Source organism: Cnephaeus nilssonii (assembly GCF_951640355.1).
Source record: "Cnephaeus nilssonii genome assembly, chromosome: 9".
Classification (NCBI taxonomy): domain Eukaryota; kingdom Metazoa; phylum Chordata; class Mammalia; order Chiroptera; family Vespertilionidae; genus Cnephaeus; species Cnephaeus nilssonii.
Genome location: NC_137080.1, coordinates 23,299,347 through 23,319,105, shown reverse-complemented (window position 1 = coordinate 23,319,105; position 19,759 = coordinate 23,299,347). Strand labels below are relative to the sequence as shown.

The 19,759-nt window shown below is 35.6% G+C and overlaps 1 protein-coding gene across 2 annotated transcripts in view; it reads left to right on the top strand.

Moving 5' to 3' along the window:
* Positions 1 to 19,759, top strand: part of HBS1L (HBS1 like translational GTPase) — a 77,021-nt gene that overhangs the window by 17,766 nt on the left and 39,496 nt on the right. The window lies entirely within an intron of this gene.

The following is a 19,759-nucleotide window of genomic DNA, read 5'->3' as shown; positions in this document are numbered from 1 at the left end:
ACCAATTTTCAGGTAGGAAATACAATACTTTTTAAGTCACATAGATCTTGCAGTGTGAACGAAATGTCCCTTTGTTGGGTGATTAGGATTATAACTATCATTTATAAGATTATTTTAGAGGGAAAATTCTATATTATAGGGTGATAGGGAAGGCAATTATCCTATTCATTAAAGAGGTAGTATGCAAATTAACCCTCATGCCCTCACAAGATGGCTGCCTACGACCAGGCTAGCAGGGGGCTTAGTGAGGGATGACCAAATGATTGAACAAGCAGGCTGTGTGGGGCAACCAGGCTGGCAGGGGGGCAGTTGGGGATGGCCAGGCCAGCAGGGTGTCAGTTGGGGGCAACCAGGCTGGCAGGGGGGGCAGTTGGGGGCAATCAGGCCAACAAAGGGGGCAGTAAGAGGTGACCAGGCTGGCGGGCGGGGGTGGGGGGAGCAGTTGGGTGTGACCTGGCCAGCAGCAGGGGGCAGTTAGGGGAGACCAGGCCAGCTGGGGGGGGGGGGGCAGTTAGGGGCAACCAGGTAGGCAGGCAGGTGAGCTAATGATTAGGAGCCAGTGGTCCAGGGTTGTGAGAGGGATGTCCTCGGGCCTAAACCGGCAGTCGGGCATCCCCTGAGGGGTCCCGGATTGGAGAGGGTGCAAGTTGCGCTGAGAGGACCTCCCCCCCCACCGTGCATGAATTTTGTGCTCTGGGCCTCAAGTTCTTTAATGTCTCCCTGTTTTTTTTTTTTACTTGTCATGGCTACTAGTCTGTCAGGAGTGTCCATGGAATGCATTTGCCCTGTTGACTAGGGAAATGTCACTGTCTTGAGATTCAGAGGGTGGAACCAAGAAGACCCTCTGCCCCTTTCCTTTTTGGCCATTAGCCCTTGGAAAAGAGACAAGGGTCTGCTTGTTCATGGAGACGCTGCTAGTGATAATGATTGCTCCCACTAAATGCATATTATGCACCGACTGCTGTCTTGTTAGCTCAGGTATATTAACTGTTTTTGGTTTACTTTCCAGTTCAAATATCAATTTTGAGGTGCAAAATCATTTTTATTTGCATTATGATCAAGTACATTAATATTTTACTTTAGGAATAGAAATATTATAATTACATTCTAAATGATATAAACTACAAAAGACATTTAAAGTGACCATTTTACTCTTAATTTGTTGTGTCTTTTAAAAGATCATACTAGTAGATGTTTTGTCCTAGTGCATTCTAAAGTCTTTGGTTGGCTTTTTTGGTTATGGTTCTTACCATTGATTGCTAAGAACTGGTGTTTCATTTCCATTCAGAACATTTTGTTGAACTTCCTATTTTGTTTTATCTTTCTCTTTATTTCCTATTAATTAAACTGGCATCTTAACCTCTTTTTCTCCCTTTGGCTTAGAACCCTTCTTTCTTGAACGTTCCTTCACTTTTTTTTTTTAATCATATAAGTAGTAATAACTATTCTCTCAGTATAAATTTTTAGTATGCAGTGGGAGGTCATGCAACTAATTGTCATGCCAAAGATAAAATCTATACAGTGCTTTTCTGATTATTTAAACTTCTTTTATAATATAAGTAGTAATAACCATTCTCAGTATTTAATTTTTAGTATTCAGTGGGAGGTCATGCAACTAGTTGTCACACCAAAGATAAATTAATACAGTGCATTTCTGATTATTTACCTTTTAAATTGACCCTGAATCTCTGTGTGGCCAATTGCAAATAAACAAGTACACAATTGTATATTCAGGAAGGACCATGTATCAGTTTTCTGTTTCTTGCTCATACAAGTATATATTTGGTTATAAAATCAGTTTTGTGGTAGTTTAGAAATTGTCTTCTGTTACAAAGATAAAGAAAGGTAATGTTGACTAGACAGACATAGATATGAGTATCTTTATTAGGTTTCTTTTATAATTATATAAGGCTCAGTGTATATAGATGTACATTATAATTTTTAGTTTTTAGGGTATAAAAAGATTTGTCACTTTGTGAGTGTGTGTGTACATTTTTGTAAAAATTACATAGAAATAATGATAATTCTGAGGTTTTCTTAAATCAAGTATGAAAACATGCCATAATTTATTCATTAGAATTTTTTATATAAGGTTAATATTTTAGAATGGTATTTTAATAATTTATGTTTCTGTAAACATTAGAAAACAAACGGCCTGATTGTAAGATATTCGTTATTTAGACTTCTTGCTTTCAAAAAGATAAAATTATATACATTTTTACTTTTTAGGACTCACATAGAAACACTGTTATAGGTTATGGTGAATATGAGTAATGTACTTGGCAAAGATGGCAGTAGAAGGTAAAAGAATTGATATAGTGTACATTTCTGGTGTTGACATGCCTGGTTTATATTATATGACTTAAAGGAAAGCATCATTTAGTTGTAGGAGATATGAACAAAGATATGATTCTTAACTTTCAAAAGGTGGGGGATTTGCATCCTAAACATACAATTATATTTATTACAGTGTGGCATACATACATTACACTGTTCAAAGCTGACATCTTTGCCTTCCTGGTCCAAGCTGCCACCACTTCCTCTGTTTCCTATCTTTATTAGTAGTACCAGAGGCCCATTGCATGAAATTCGTGTACTCTGGGGGGGTCTGTCCCTCAGCCTGGATTGCGAGAGGGCACAGGCCAGTCTGAGGGACCCCACTGGTGCACGAGGGACATGGGAGGTTAGCCAGCCAGAGAGGGACTACGGGAGTGCTCCAGGGTGTATCCAGCCCGTCTCACTCCGCCTCGATCATCCGGACCCCAGCAGTAAGCTAACCTATCGGTCGGTGCGTCTGCCCCCTGGTGGTCAGTGCACATCATAGCGACTGGTCAGCTGGTTGACTGTCTGCCCCCCGGTGGTCAGTGCACGTCATAGGGAGCAGTTAAGCGGCCTTAGCATATCATTAGCATGTTATATTTTGATTGGTTGAATGGCTGACCAGATGACTGGACACTTAGCATATTAGGCTTTTATTATATAGGATTACCATCTTCTACCGTATTTTCCGGCGTATAAGATGACTGGGCGTATAAGACGACCCCCAACTTTTCCAGTTAAAATATAGAGTTTGGGATATACTTGCCGTATAAGACTACCCCTCTTCCAAAGCACACCAAATAAAAATTTAAAAAACATCAGATTTGATTTCAATATGGTAATTTTAATTCAAATGCTTATGACATGCAGGTACTTAGCAGGAAAACTGTCACTTATAAACATAAGGCTGTTTTTCATCAAACATGTAAACATAAAACAGTGCAAGTGGATTAAACTTTTCCTAATTCACTCTAAAGCTGAAAGGAAGGATAAGACAATAAACCCATGGGAGCTGCCATGCTGTTTGTTTTCTAAGCTGTCAACTAAACTGGAACTGATGATGATAGGAGGAAGATAACAATAGAGAGAGAGCAAGTGCTGGGCAAGTCCCTGGAGAGTTAGCAACGCCGCTTCATTGCAGTCCTCAGGAGCGAGATCTGAGAGGCAGAGAAGGAGGTACGGTAATAGGATACAAGGGCAGGCCAGACAGGTGAAAGAGGCATGTTTTTCTGGGCACCACTCTCTCTCTTTTTTCCATACCCCGGGCGTCCCGGACCCCTGCAGCTTGCTCCGCCCTTCACTTACCCCTTCCAGGTGAGGCGCCCCCTCACCTTGTCATCGGGACCAAGTTAAGTCACTTCTTCCCACGAATCCTGGTGAGTGGTTTCTTCTACCGTACTTGTACAGCGCCGCCCTTGCTGCTTTCATACGGTCTCCGCATACGGTGGGGGGGAGCTCAAAAACGGCCGCGGCCGCATCCCCGCCGTATGTGGCGAGCACCCGGCCGCACTCCATTCATTTCAATGGAGCCGGACGGAGACCTTATGCGGCACAAAAAGGAGCCAACCGGAGACACTTGGGGTCTCCGTCCGGCTCCATTGAAATGAATGGAGTGCGGCTGTTTTTGAGCTCCCCCCACCATATGCGGCGACTGCAGATTCTCCAGTCCGCCTCGGAAGTTTCAGCACCCGCCCTATAAGACGACCCCCGACTTTTGAGAAGATTTTCCTGGATTAAAAAGTCGTCTTATACGCCGGAAAATACGATAGTTGTTTAGGCCAGAAATCTAGCTAAGATAATCCTTGATTTCTCTCCTTCATTTACTTCTTATAACTGATTACCAGTTCTATTCTTTCTGCTTTACAAATAAGTAAGTATATGTATGTACATATACAGTTGATTGTCATTCGTATAGTTATATTTTATAAAGTCATAAATTAGTGAACACTGAAATGTGCGAATACTGAATCATTGCTCCTACAGGGTTAGGTTCCTGTGATTGTCTGGTCACAACATTTTTGTCAAACAATGTAATACATCATCTTATTTTATGTATCTGTTTAAAGATACTTTAATATATATTGTTTATATATTATTGGTTCATTAACTTTGAACTCATAGCCAATAGCACTATAACTCTTGCCTGAAGCTTATCTAACACATCTTGTATTCATCAGGCCCATCATAGCTGCCTTGTTCTTGGGGACACTAAATAGTGCTTTAGCACTACTCTTGGAGGCCATTTTAAACAGCAAAATTACAAGCTAAAATCACAGTGCAAAAAATGTGGCACTATCCAGTCATGAAAAGGACACTTGTGTACAGTATGAGAGCTGAAACAAGGCAGAGTGTTACCTTGTGCGACCTCAGCTGAGATGGTTAAATATTTTGTTCCTTTGCACTTGTTTCTCTGAGTGACCATGAAAGTGCTGCAGGTAACCTTAGGGTTACAAATAAGTTTTAGCGAATAGGTGAATTAGCAAATTTGGTATCTGTGAATAATGAGGATTTACTGTACGTTTTTCGACTCACTACTCTCTGTCCTATTGCTGTGTCTTCTCATAAAGCCCCTTAGCTTTGGACAAAGTTACTGAGACATTTAACTGGTTTCTTTTCAGTTTATTTCTGCCAAAACACTTGCTGTACTTCCCAAAATATAGCTTTAATTTTCTATTCCCTTGTATAAACATTTTAAATTATTTTATATGACCTTTTCTGAACTGGTTTCTATTTGTGTACACTCTACCCAAACCCACCCAAGAATACCCGAGTTTTCTCTGCTTTTCACCCTCTCTCCCACCATTATTTCTCTCCTCCTGACTAATTGCTCTTTAGGTTGTAGATTACATATCACTTTACTCCCAATCTTGTGGTAGGGAAACCTTCATATGTACCTGTATTTCACTGGATTCCTTTTATACTTCCCGCATATAAGTAGTCCCTTTCCTTTGTAACCCTGCTTTATTGTTCCTCACATCACATCATCTGCCATTGTGTGTGTGTGTGTGTGTGTACAGTTGATTTTGTTTATTATGTCTCCCCACTGCAAGGATTTTATGTTTTCTCTGCTGTAATCCCACCTTAGAATATGTCCACATAAAAGTAGGAAAGGATTTAAAAAAAAAGTGAGTCTCACCCCTGTACAGTTTCGTATTGTTCCCCATGGGAAGCTATAAACAAGTCTGTAAGCAAATTGTTTCTTTATTCTTCTAGAAACTTGACTTGCATATTATATATATGTGAATGTATGTGTATTTATACATAAATGGGAAGATACTAGACACTTCTGTATCTATCATTTATAATTTTTGGCCAATCTGATAACTAGAAAAAATTTTTCATTTATTTATATTTCTTTAATTAGTGAGGCTGACTGCTTTATCATATATTTAAGTACTTGTATTTCTTTTACTTGGAACTGTCTATTCCTAATCTTTGCCCATTTTTCTGCTAGTTATATTTCATGACTTTTAGGAATGTGTGTGTATTTTACATATTTATGTTTAATTTATGTATTTAAATATTAAGTAAATTCATCTTTTGTGATATACATGGAAAATACATTTTCTGATTGCCATTTTTCAAGGTCATTAGAAGACAAATTATTAATTTTAATTTTGAATTTATCAATCTTTCATGGGATTTTGTTTCAAAGTTCCATTGTACTATAATATAATTTTTAAAAAATTATTTGTTTCTTCTAATGTGTTTGACAAGTTCATTTTTTGTTTTTAAAATATTTGAGTCTTTGACCCAGCTGTTATTAGGGGGAAAGTTAGGAATTCATTTTTTCTACTGACATCATTCCTCTTTCCAATAGTTGTATTTTTCACTGTACCCTTTATTGAATTACACATTCTTTTTCTTTTTTAACCTGATGATTTAAAATGCCATCTTTTACATATACTAAATTCCTCCCTGTTTCTCTATTTGGAGATTTATTTTTTATTTTTTTGTTCCATGCCAATACCACATTTTTAATTACTGTAGCTTTTTATTACTATTAGGTTTTTAATATTTTGTAGACTATCTTGTTTTTTCTCTCTCTCTTTACTTTTTGTTTTTTTGGTTTTTTGTTAATCCTCACTCAACGATATTTTTCCCTTGATTTTTTTTTTATAGTTTAGAGCACAGTTAAATAGCTGTATTTATTTATATTTTTCAAGCATACCGTTTTTACAATAATGGATTAGAAGGTTTACCTTAAACTAGACAATTACGGAATCAGATAACTTTTATTGACCACTTATTTTATAGTCATTTTTCTAAATCAAAATTAGGAGGTCAATAACATTAAAAGGCACATACTTTAAAAAAAACCCCACCTATTTACTGTTATGACACGACATATATCCAAAGGCATATTTATGGTGTCATAAAAATAATTGTACAGTGGGAGCAGGTAGAAGAGTTGCACTGGATTTTTTAGAGAGAGTGGAAGGGAGGGGTAGAGACCAAGAGAGAGAAACATCGATGTGAGAGAGACACATCATGATTGCCTCCTGCATTGGCCGTTCATAGCTGGCTGGGGTTGAGCCTGCAACCAAGGTATGTGCCCATGACCTGAATTGAACCCAGGATCCTTTCAGTCTGCAGGCCGAAGCTCTGTCTACTGAGCCAAACCTGCTAGAACTCTCTTTATTTATTTATTTTTTTATAAATTTCCTGACTTATTGCACATGGCTCTTCCCATATGAGCTTTAGAAACAGCTTGTTGAGCTACTGAAAAAAATCCGATTGTAATTTTTATTGAGATGTTTAATGTTATCAAAATATTTTTGGAGAAAAAATATACTGTCTTCATAGATGCAAAAGGCTTTAGACATTACCCTGTTAAACAGGTTTTCTAGTATTGATTTAGTCTTGTGATATTGGAACAATCCTAATTGCGCATAATGTGTTTTTCTTTTAATTTGATGAATCTTATTTGTTGCTAAACAAACAAATTTTTTTAACTTCCATGGCTAAAAGTCTTTTTTAAAAAAGGGTTTAGACCATTGCTAGCAAATAAAGAAGACCTGTCTTGGGACACGGAGTGTACACCACCAGTAGTGTGTTTAGGTAGGAAAGATATGTCCATCATCCCAGAGTTTTGCAGCATTTTTAAACATCAAGTGGGGCAGAGGACAAATAAGTAGTAGTTCTTAGAGGATTTACATTAGCTGTAGGTGAGGAGGATGGGAGACAGTAAAACAGTGCTAATTCTGGGAAAACACCAGCAAAGTCCACAAGGAAGAATTGTCCTCTCACTCTGCTGTAATTTTAATTTAGAACATCTCAGAATTTCGTTTTTGTCATTGCTAATATTTTATTTAAGATTTTATCTATTTATAAAATTAATTTATAGCTATGTGTGTTATTTGTGATTTTTTAAAATAGAACATTTAGAAAGTTTTTCTTTATTCTTATATAACTTAAAGGACATTGAAATTATTTATCTCATGATAGGATTTATCCTCAATATTCTATGGTCAATTTTGAAAATTTTAATTTTCTTGGAAAACCATATTCTTATACTTTGCTTCTCCTTTATTTCTCATAATTTTTGTTAATATTTTCAGTTCTTAGATAAGGTATTTACCTTTATAACTTTTTTACTATATTTAAACTTCTTTTAACTGAATTATTAACTTTAAACAGCTACTTAATGAGTCCTGGCTTTAAAAGTTGAGCTCATCAGAGTTATACTTTCTCATACTTGACCTCTTCTCTCCCTTTTTTTCCTGATATTTTGTCATGTTATTTATTTATTGCCAAGATTATAACATTTTAATTTTATTCTGTACTCAAAATTTCTTTAGTTTTACACCAACCATAGTTACTTTAAAATTGATAGATTCTCATGATTAGGCTTCTATTTGTCTCTTGTTTGACATCTGCTTCAACCTCTCAGCTTCACCTCCCCTAAGATACACATGTTTGAAATATTCCTCAAGTTGTTAAATATATAAAAATGATTCTGTGACCTATATTTGCATGCCATAAACAGATCATAGTCTTTGATCCATCTTTTCTTCTGGTGCAGACATTGCTGTACCATTTATTATTGTATTGCTCCTAGTCCTGTTCTGTTTCTAGTGTGGCTTTTATTTCTGTAGATGTTCCCCCCTCTCCATATTGCTCATGAGCTCACTGGCATACTTTTGAACTTGCTGTTGCTTTTATCTTTTATTACCTTTTCTTTTATCTCTCTCTGTTTCTCTCTTTGGGAGAAAAATAAGATAGAAACATATAATAGGATAGAAGCATCGTTGCTTTGTCTCTTTAACTGGATATTTTTACCCATAGGATACTTGATAAGATTAAATCCCCCTTTTACCTGTGAAACTAAATTGATTTGAGAGCCTTGCTGTTTCTCTCTACATATGTGATAGGGCAGACTTTGTCCCAAAGGTTTAGATGCTTAGGTATAATGATTCCACTATCCATATCAACTGGACTTTGTCATGACAATCTACTGAAGATTATGGAAGGAAATTTCTTTTATTACTCATTTAGAGAAATTTTCAATATTTTTATATTTTAGAATGAGAACTTAATATTTATATATATAAAATTAGCTTTTTATCATGATAGTAAATTGGAACTCTAATTTCTAAAATAATATATTTAATGTTGGTATGTCTTTTTTTTTAATACATTTTTATTGATTTTAGAGAGAGAGAGGGAGAGGGAGAGAAATAGAAACATCAATGATGAGAATCATTGATCTGCTGCCTCCTACACACCCCCTACTGGGGATTGAATCTGCAACCTGGGCATGTGCCCTGATCAGCAATTGAACTGTGACCTCCTGGTTCATGGGTCAACCTTTAACCACTGAGCCACACCAGCTGGGCTGTTGGTATGTCTTCTTTTTTTGTTTGTTTCTTTTCTTCAAGAAATATTTATTGAATCAATAAATATGTGAATACATTTATTTAAGTTACATTTATTCTAAATAGTGTGTTATGATTTTGGTGAAAAAAAGTAAAGTTAGAGTATAATAATTTTTTAAAGTTGATTTAAATTTTTTAAAATTGTCTAAAGTTTTACCTAAGTCTCCTTTTTCCCCAATTGACCGCACCCCCTCCCCCCCAGCCATTTCCACCCGGGGAAGCCCCCACTGCCCCAGTGTCTGTGTCCATTGGTTATGGTAATATGCATGCGTACAAGTCATTTGGTTGCTCTCTAACCCAACTCCCCTCCCCTGCCATTATGTCTTCTTAGGTAATATTTTGGTTCATTTTGTTAACACATATAATATTGAAAGTCACCAGTAGCAAATACAAGTAAGCTTAGAATGGGTTGTCGTATACTTTTGTGATACATTTATATGAATGGACTGCTAAGCAAGTGAATATTTAGGGAGTAAAATCGTGGGACAATCTTGGACTTTTCTTATGGTCATTTCTTTGCCATCTTACACCAACCAAGGGGGAAAACACTCCCCAAACTATAACAAGTAACAGTCTTATTTGTTATTCCACACACACAAAAAAAACAGAGCTTGAAATATATGTATAGTATTGTTTGAAAAAACATTCTTTGTAGAAAAATACTATTTATGGTTTAAAATTTTATAGTTAGTCAGCATAAGTTGAAAGAGAAATAGTTTAGACAAAATGAACATTATTGTGAGAAGTGAGGTTGAACTCTTGATTGCTGTTGAACCTTTTTCTAACATTGGGTTTATTTTGATTATTTTAGAAAAGTAGTTGATTTAAAATAAGTGAGCATTAAGAAAAAATAGAGATATGGCAAAGGAATAATGTAATTTAAATTTAACATTTTATACAGTTCTTAAAATTGATATTTCCATTGCCTCACAATAAATGTAGCCAATACATTTTTACATTAATCACACCATTAAGAGAATTGGTTGTTTATTTTTGTGTTGGAGGTTTTGGAGAAATATACTTCAATACTGTACTGCACAATTGATCTATTTTTGAAAAAGTTTTCCTTTACAATACTGGTTTGCTCATACTGTTTAGAAAACTATTGTGCCTCATTTTCCTTTTCCTTTGAATTTCATCTGGTTTTCCATTTAAGCTTTCTTCAGAAAATAAAGTTTAATTTTACATAATGAGGATATAGTTATTTGGTAGCATTGTTTTGCTAGTTTTATAGTGTCAGCAGTTTATTTAACTTCACATAGTATATCTGTTTACTGCTATTTGAATATCTGTAAAATATTATTTATATCTAATACTCAAATGTTGATTCTCAAATTTAGAGTCTTGATGGCAGGTTGTTCCCTGGAGAAGGTGCAAGAAATTAAAAAGATGCAGCAGAGCTGTAAACACTTCCAACAAGATTATTTTTTTTCTACTTGTTTATTGTTCTGTGTCTCTTTCTTTGATGTTACCTGAGTGACTAAATGGAAGAGAGAGTAAGATTTTTAGGAGGAGATCTAACTTCTTTCTCCTTATCCTTATTCTGGAAATAAGTCCTATTATTAATTTGCAAAGTCTATAATACAAAGAAATTGTATGAGATATTATGAATACTTCTAAATCTATATGAACTTTTTAGTAATGTACTTACACATTTCATTTTACTAATGAACCCACTTTTGTAGGCATATTTAACTGCAATTTCTTAGGTCTTTTAAATATATTTTTCTTAGCTAAATTGGTAAAAAAAATTTAATCACTAATTTTGTGCAAGCAATTAAAATAATTTTATATGTACAGAAAACGAGAATCATTTGACTTTCTGCTTTAAAATTACGTGGGCTTTTGAAAGGAAGTGGTTTATTTGAGTGAAAAAAACTAGTTCAGAATGTTCTCAGATATCTCTTAAGATTCTCTTTGTATATACACCTACACTGGAAAAACTGAAACACTAATTGCTTAATTTAAAAGTAATTTGCTACAGACTCAAAACATCTTACCTTCATAATAGCCAGACCATATGTGAATTGCATGAATGTCAAGTGCAGAGTTTTCTTAATCTCAATTATGTTTTTTTGACCATATAAATTATAATCAGATTATAATTAGTTTTTATGTACTTTTTTTTAAATGTATTTTTATTGATTGCAGGGAGGAAGCGAGAAGAGGAGAGATATAGAAACATCAATGATGAGAGAGAATCATTGATTGGCTGCCTCCTGTATGCCCCCCACTGGGGACAAGCCCAGGATCTCCTGGTTCATAGGTTGACACTCAACCACTGAGCCACACCGGCTGGGCTGTACTTTCTTATTTCATTCCAAGGCAATTATAAATCTTTTTAATATTTTTTGAGTGCTTGATATTTTAGTAAGAGATAGAAAGGAAGGAAAAGACAAAATTCAGTTTAGTCAGCATTTATTAATATTCACTTTTTATCAGAAAATTTGTGGCAGCCATTTAGAACATAGATTTAAGTCACAGACTTTCCCCTAGGGCTTTATAGTAGTCCTTCAGGGGCTAGGTCTGATTTAAGAACAGCACCTGATATAGCCAGTTTTCTCACTGAACATGTTACCTGTTTTTTTTTTTTTTGTTGTTGGCTATGTTTATAATATTCTGTGCCGGGAGCTGCTATCTCTCAAGGGAAGTGAATTAATAATGTTGAATGTAAACAAAGTGTCAGGCTTTGTATATGTTTTATTTGGTCATTATGAGACTATAAGGAAGTTTGAAGAAACTGAGGCTCATATAAATAATTTGCCTTAATTCCATATGACATGAGGCAAATTGTAACTCAAACTGAGTTCTTTTGCACTCCAATGTCCTTTTCATTCTATATTACTTGCAACAAAATTTTACGTTATAATGATTTGACCTTGTTTGTTTTTTGTTAAGTATCTTAAGCATAAATGCTGGTTTGTTAGGGAAACCAGCTTTATTATTAGTGAGATATGTAAAAGCTACTTTGAAGTATTTTTTCTGCTAGTATTAAGAGACTGACATTCTTAGAGAATGGGTATCATTTTCTAAATACTTGCACATTAATAGTCCTAAGAATTGAAGTCCTTTTCTAGGTTATTTACTTTTATTCAGTTTGTAGTCTTGATTCCTTACTTAAACAACAATTCTGTTTAATTCAAAATCCTGAGTAATTTTTAATAGTTGCTAGCACAGTGCTATTTTAAGCACAAGATTCAATAATATATTTACATTTATTGAGTTTATGTTTGTTGAGTAAAGTAGAAAATTCAAATAAGCCAGTGGAAGGAAAACATATTACTAATTTCATTAGGCAGAATTAACTATTAGCATTTTGATGCATTTACCGTAAGAAATAATAGTAGGCCCTAATAATGAACACTTAACTACACACCAAATGGTGTAGTAAACTTTTATATTTGTTACCTCATTTAATATTCAAAATAATAATTTAGAGTAATGATTATTTTTATCCTAGTTTTACAATTGGAGACTGATGCTCAAAAATGGCTAAACATATTGCCAAAGGCTACAAAACTAGCCAATGGAACTAACATTCAGAATAAGATGCTTCTAATATCAAAGCCCTCCTCTCTTTAATACTTTATGTGTTTTTACATATAGAGAATATTATTTTTTTTAAATATGTGAACACACTTCACTTTTTAAATCCCTTTTAACGTAATCATGAGCTATAGACCTACTTACAATTTAAAAAAAAAAACTTGGTAAAATTTTATTTTTAATTGAGGTAAGATACACATATATATTGTACCATGCTAACTATTTTTAAGCATACAGTTTAGCAATCTTGTGTATATTCACCTTGTGCAAGATGAAAAAGTTCTGAAGGGTAACTTCATAATATATACTAAAACACTTAAAAATGCCCATACCTTTTCATCTTGGACTTTTTCATCTTGCAAAACTGAAACTCTATACTCATTCAGCAACTCTTCATTTTCCCCTTTGCCAGCTCCTAGCAACCACCCATAGACCTTTTTTTTGTATTACCAACTAGAGGCCCGGTGCACGAAATTCATGCACTCGGGTGGGGGGTACCTCAGCCTGGCCTGCAGTCCGGGAGCCCTCGAGGGATGTCTGACTGACAGCTTAGGCCTGCTCCCTGCCCAAACCTACCCAAATATTCTGAATGGGGAGCGGGCTTAAGCTGGCAGTCAGACATCCTTAGCGCTGCCGCAGAGGTGGGAGAGGCTCCCGCCACCGCCGCTGCACTTGCCAGCCATGAGCCCAGCTTCTGGAAGCGCAATGACCACCAGGGGGCAGCTCCTGCATTGAGTGTCTGCCCCTGGTGGTCAGTGCGTGTCATAGTGATTGGTTGTTCCACCGTTTGGTCAATTTGCATATTAGCCTTTTATTATATAGGATAATTTTAGGTTTCATAGTACTATATTCCATTATTTCATTGAACCCAACACCTATTATAGGAACTTTAGTTTTTCAATTTATTATTTTAAAAAATACTTCAGTAGACATTTTGTACATTTTTGCATTTTAAAAACTATTTTATAAAAGATATTTCTACAATAGTATTGTTAGAAAAAAGCTATGGGCATTTTTAAGGGTTTTAGTACACATTGTGAAGTTACCCTTCAGAAAGATTGTAGTAATTTACTTACAATTAATTGTTAATTTTAATAATATATGATAGTCTTATAAAGGGTATTATATTCCACTGCAGGACTTTATATTCCTACTGAAATTTTCACTAATAGAATGGATAGCAAAGATGGATTATGCAGTTTTTGGGAGCGGGGGGACTTGTGATGACAGTCATCTATGTGTCCCTGGAAATTGTATCCATGGTGCATTATGCGTGCTGCTATAGGTTGGCAGTGTCTAGAATACCATTGGTGAGCAAATGGTACCTAACTTAGAAGATTCTGGGAGCAGCAAAATAACCCATGTGATGCAGTTGGCACAGTGTATGGCACACAGAAAATTATCAACAAGTGATAACTTAATTCAAGAAGTATCATTTTATTACCACCCAAGGAACAAGTGCTATTAAAAAGTGATTATATTAAAATCTAATGAATTGAGGTGCTTAATAGTAAATGACTTCTACTGACTGTTTTGGGCTTTAAAAAATCATGATTTTATAAAAATAATACCCTTGGGGATTACCTATCCTCGTTCTTAGCTCTTAGCCATTTAAAAAATAAATTTTATCTTTATTGTTGATGTTTTATTTGTATATGTTTTATTTGGTCATTATGAGACTATGAGGAAGATTGAAGAAACTGAGACTCATATAAATAATTTGCTGAAAGTATTACAGATGTCCCCTCCCCCCTTTAATCCTCTCCACCTGCTCCTGTCCCCTCTCCATGCCTTCCACACTATTGTCTATCCATGGGCCACGCATATAAATTCATTGGCTGATCTCTTCCTACCCCCACTTTCCTCTGAAATATGTCAGTCTGTTGCATGCTTCATTGTCTCTCAATCTTTTTTGTCAGTTTATTTTATTGATTAGATTCCACATATAAATGAGATCATGTGATAGTTGTCTTTCTCTGACTGGCTTATTTCACTTAGCATAATATTCTTCAGGTCTCTCCATGCTGTCTCAAAGAGTAAGAGATCCTTCTTTTTTACAGCTGCATAGTATTCTATTGTGTAAATAAATGTACCACAGTTTTTAATCCATCTGCTGATGAGCACTTGGGCTGTTTCCAGATCTTAGCTATTGGAAATAATGCTGCTATGAACATAGGGGTGCATATATCCCATTTTTAATAACCTGATGTAGATTTTTCTCTATTACAGATGTTAACCTTTTATTAGTTATACTAGAGGTCCGGTGTACGAAATGTGTGCACAGGTAGGGTCCCTAGGTCTGGCCGGCGATCAGAGCCAATTGGAGCCTTCCGGCTGCTGGCCAGGGCCTTCCTTCGTTCCGTGCTGCCTACTGGTGGTTAATGTATGTCATAGTGAGCGGTTGAACTCCCAGTCGGTCGAACTCCTGAGGGGACAATTTGCATATTAGCCTTTTATTATATAGGATTAGAGGCCCGGTGCACGAAATTCGTGCATGGGGGTGTGTGTCCCTCAGCCCAGCCTGCACCCTCTCCAATCTGGGATCCCTCTCACAATTCAGGACTGCTGGCTCCAAACTGCTCGCCTGCCTGCCTTCCTGATTGCCCCTAACTGCTTCTGCCTGCCAGCCTGATCACCCCTAACCACTCCCCTGCCAGCCTGATTGATGCCTAACTGTTCCCCTGCCAGCCTGATTGCCCCTAACTGCCCTCCCCTGTAGGCCTGGTCACCCCTAACTGCCCTCCCCTGCAGGCCTGGGACCCCCAACTGCTCACCCCTGCAGGCCTGGGTCCCCCCCAATTACCCTTCCCTGCAGGCCCGGTCGCCCCCAAATTCCCTCCTCTGCCAGCCTGGTCACCCCTAACTGCCCTCCCCTGCAGGCTTGATCGCCCCCAGCTGCCCTCCCTTGCAGGCCTGGTGCCTCCCAACTGCCCTCCCCTGCTGGCCATCTTGTGGTGGCCATCTTCTGTCCACATGGTGTCAGTCATCTTTGACCACATGGGGGCAGCCATCTTGTTGTTGGAGTGATGGTCACTTTGCATATTATTATTTTATTAGATAGGAGGATTAGATAGGATAGAGGCTTGGTGTACGGGTGGGGGCCAGCTGGTTTGCCCTGAAGGGTGTCCCGGATCAGGGTGGGAGTTCCCTTGGGGCATGGGGCGGCCTGGGCGAGGGGCCTGTGGTGGTTTGCAGTCCGGCTACACCCCCCGGCGACCCAAGCAGAGGCCCTGGTATCTGGGATTTATCTATCTTCTATAATTGAAACTTTGTAGCCTTGAGCGGAGCCAAGCCTCCTGCTTGCTCCGTGGCCTCAGCCATTTTTGTTGGGATTTATTTATCTTTTATAATTGAAACTTTGTAGCCTTGAGTGGAGGCTTGGGCCTGCCAGGGTGTGTGGAAAGTTTGGCTTCCTGCATTGCCTTGGGAACGCAAGCCTCCTGCTCTCTCTGTGGCTGCAGCCATCTTGGTTGGGTTAATTTGTATACTCGCTCCTGATTGGCTGGTGGTCGTGGTTTGTGGCTGTAGCAGAGGTACGGTCAATTTGCATATTACTCTTTTATTAGATAAGATGCATTGTAAATAATTTTTCCAATTTTTTTTGTTTTCTTTGCTTAGATCTTTCTATATAGAAAAATTTAAAAACTTTATATCACTCTCATTTATAACTTACCAGATGAAATAAATAATAACAAACCCCAACCTCTTGGTTATACCTATCTTTGGGGAAAATTGTTATATTCATTTTTACACTTAATACTTAATTTTTCAAAATTTATTTTTGTGTAGAGAAGTGTCAAACTTTTTCAATTTTCATTAGAATTTTAAAGATGCACCAGTTTGTATGCTGTGGCAAGTAATGTGTTATATAGTGGAAGAGGATGGTAGCTTTCAAATAGATCAATATTTGCATCTAGCTCTGTCATTTACTATCTGCATGATCTCAGTAAAATTGCTGAGACTTGGTTTCTTCTTCAAAATGGCAGTAATGTCTACTTCAAAGTTATTTTTTTTTATTTCAAAGTTTTATGATAACTTATCCTCTAACCCAGCATCTACCATATAGTAGTCCCTTAATACAGTGTTAGTTTCCCTTCCTTTTAACTAATTGCTTTAAAAATCATTTTAAATTATTAAATAATTAAATTATTTCTGGATATTAAATAATTTTGGGTATTACCAAGTCTTAAACCATTTAAGAATGACTCTTGGTCCCATATATAAATTCAACATGATGTCTAGAGATATAGTGTGTGACTTATTCAAGTATATTTACGATCATTCAGGTACAGTAGTCTCTCCCTATCTTTAAGGTCATGTTCTTTGAGAAATTCCGAAGGCAGAATTTAGGAAAGAAATTCAGAACTAGGTTGAGATAGGATTAGGTTGAATCTGTGTAGGCCTTAGTATGTATCCATGTGTGTGTATTTTATAGTCACTAAAATAACAGTGTAAATGACACCTAAATAATGAAATTATTAATGAAATTTAATACCTTTTTAGATTTGATTAATACAGTTTAATTTTTACTTATCATTTGTTGCTAGTTCGACCCCATCTTAAAATTTTCAACTTTCTTGTAAACTTTATTTTTAATTTTAGCTCATGTGCATACTGTGAGACTTTTATTTCTCCCCTGTACCTTTTCCTCTGTTCAATTCAGTGTTTTTCTGATTTTATGACTAGAAGTTGCTGACTCTCACTGTTAATTTCTACTGGAATTTGGAAGAGCACATGTACTTGTGTAGACTGCTAGGATTTATCTTCCAGCTGAACCACTTAGCACTTTACCTAACACCCTGTATCACAGTTTCCTCATTTGCAAAATTAGGATAATAATAGTTCTTATTTTCTAGGGTAGTTGTGATATTAAATGAAGTATATATTAAGCCATTTTAGCATTTCTGGACACATAGTAGCTCATTAAATTTAGGTTATTTTGTATTGTTGAGATATTTCTCAAATATACATTCTTAGTTTTGCCCATAATAACATCCTGCCTAATTTAAGATGTGAAAGATTAACATCATTTGTGAGGGAGATGCTCAGTGGTAGGTAATTGCAGGGATAGGGCTTTAGATCTCTTAGGAAGAGTGTATAGTAAGTGAAACAGGAGGCCTAAGGAAGAGTGGTGAGCAACATGGATATATTTGTGTAGTATTTTTTAAAGGGTTTGGTTATATACAGTTTCAGTAAAATAAAAAGGCTTTGTTTTGTAGGCTGCCCTCTTTCTCGTCTAAAAAAAATTTTATCTCAGCACTAAATATTTACAAATAAGATGTAAATGTTTTCTCTTTTTTTTTTTTAAGAAAAATTATTAGTAGCACAGTATTGCCTTTATTCCTAAACTCTTGAAGTAGCAAGAATTCCTATTGATATAGAATGGTCATAATATCATAATTAAAATTTATTTCCTATATTAGATTATAAATTGTGTATATACTACCTCAAGGTATATAATCCAGTCTAATATACAGGTTGAGGTTTGTTCATCCAAAGTTTATTAATTTTAAAAAATTGCTGGCTCTGTTATAGAACATTAAACTCTGATCCCAGTGAATCTTTTGGGGTCTCAAGTTTTTTTCTTCTGTAGGAAATGGATGCCGCATGATGGATTTGATGAGGCAAGTTATGCAATAAAGGATGTTTTACAGTGAAAAAATAATTCTTACTGAATAAATCACAGTGCAGCTGTAATTTCTAAGGAAGTGGTTTATTCACTATAGCCTGTTGATGTACTTTCTGAATATACATCTGGTAACTAGAATTTAAATGTGTATTCAGATTCAGTGAAATGATTTCATATTTGAAGTCATTTTTCACTGAAAATTTAACAATGATTTCTTTGAATTTTTGAGAATCTTTTCTTTGCATGTACCAGTATGTACTAGCATATTGAAATTTTTATAGGAATATTATGACTGATAGCAAAGAGTGAACTTAGTTAGAAAACTTGTTTTTTTCTTTTTCTAAATAACCTGAAATGTTTTTTAGCCCAAGGTGTTTTGATCTGAATGACTTTAAATTGTGAATCTGTTTTATATTGAGTCTATTGTGAATTTATTTTGAATATTTCTCTTAATCTTGTAAATATAAAAAATTACTTCCTCCTTTTGAAATATTTCAAGTCACCTGTTAACTTACTACTTTTCTCAATATCAAGGTAATACATTCTTAATGTAGATAAAGGGGGAAAAGTTACTCATGATTTTCTTACTCAAAGACAACAGTCTTGGGTTTTGTCATATTTCCTTCCAATGTATTTTTATTCTTTGTGTTATTAAGGTTTTTACATGCAATTACTATACATACCATTTTGTATCCTATATTTTTCCTCTCTTTAGTTTACATCTATGTCTATTCATCTATCTGCCAATCTGCACACACATTTTTAAATGTGGAATCATTTTTTAGATCCCAGTTTGATTCACAGTATACTTTTAAACATTGATTAAGAAATTATAGAAGGCATTTTTTATTTCAAACAAAAAATAGTGTTCTGTACCAGTATTTTCACATTTTTATTGGTACTTTTAAAATCTGAAATTACTTAACACCGCTAGGTAAAAAAGCTTACTTTTAAAAAATGTCCCTAGTAATATTTGTCATGTTTAGTTATGGATTTTATATTTAAAAACCCCAAACCTTGTTTTTTTTATTGGATTTAATTATTTCTTTAAGAACAGTTTTCGTTAACCTAATACCCTATTTGATGTGGATGATAGTATTAAATAGTCAAAAAAATTTCAGTTGATGTCCTTAGTGATTACTGATACATATGTGTATAGGGGAGAGATTCTCACTGAATAGGCTAAGTAGTTATTTTTTAAAATAGGATTGTGAGGTCAGGAACCTTAAGAGGTCATCTGAACTAGATTCCTGATTTGTGGCAGATTTTCAAGCATCTTTTTAGTTATTAACTTAAAACCAGTCAACAAGTGGCAGATAGTTATAATTTGCAAATAATGTTAAACTGAATTGGACAAGTTGTTTAACTTACAAGAACCTCAGTTCAT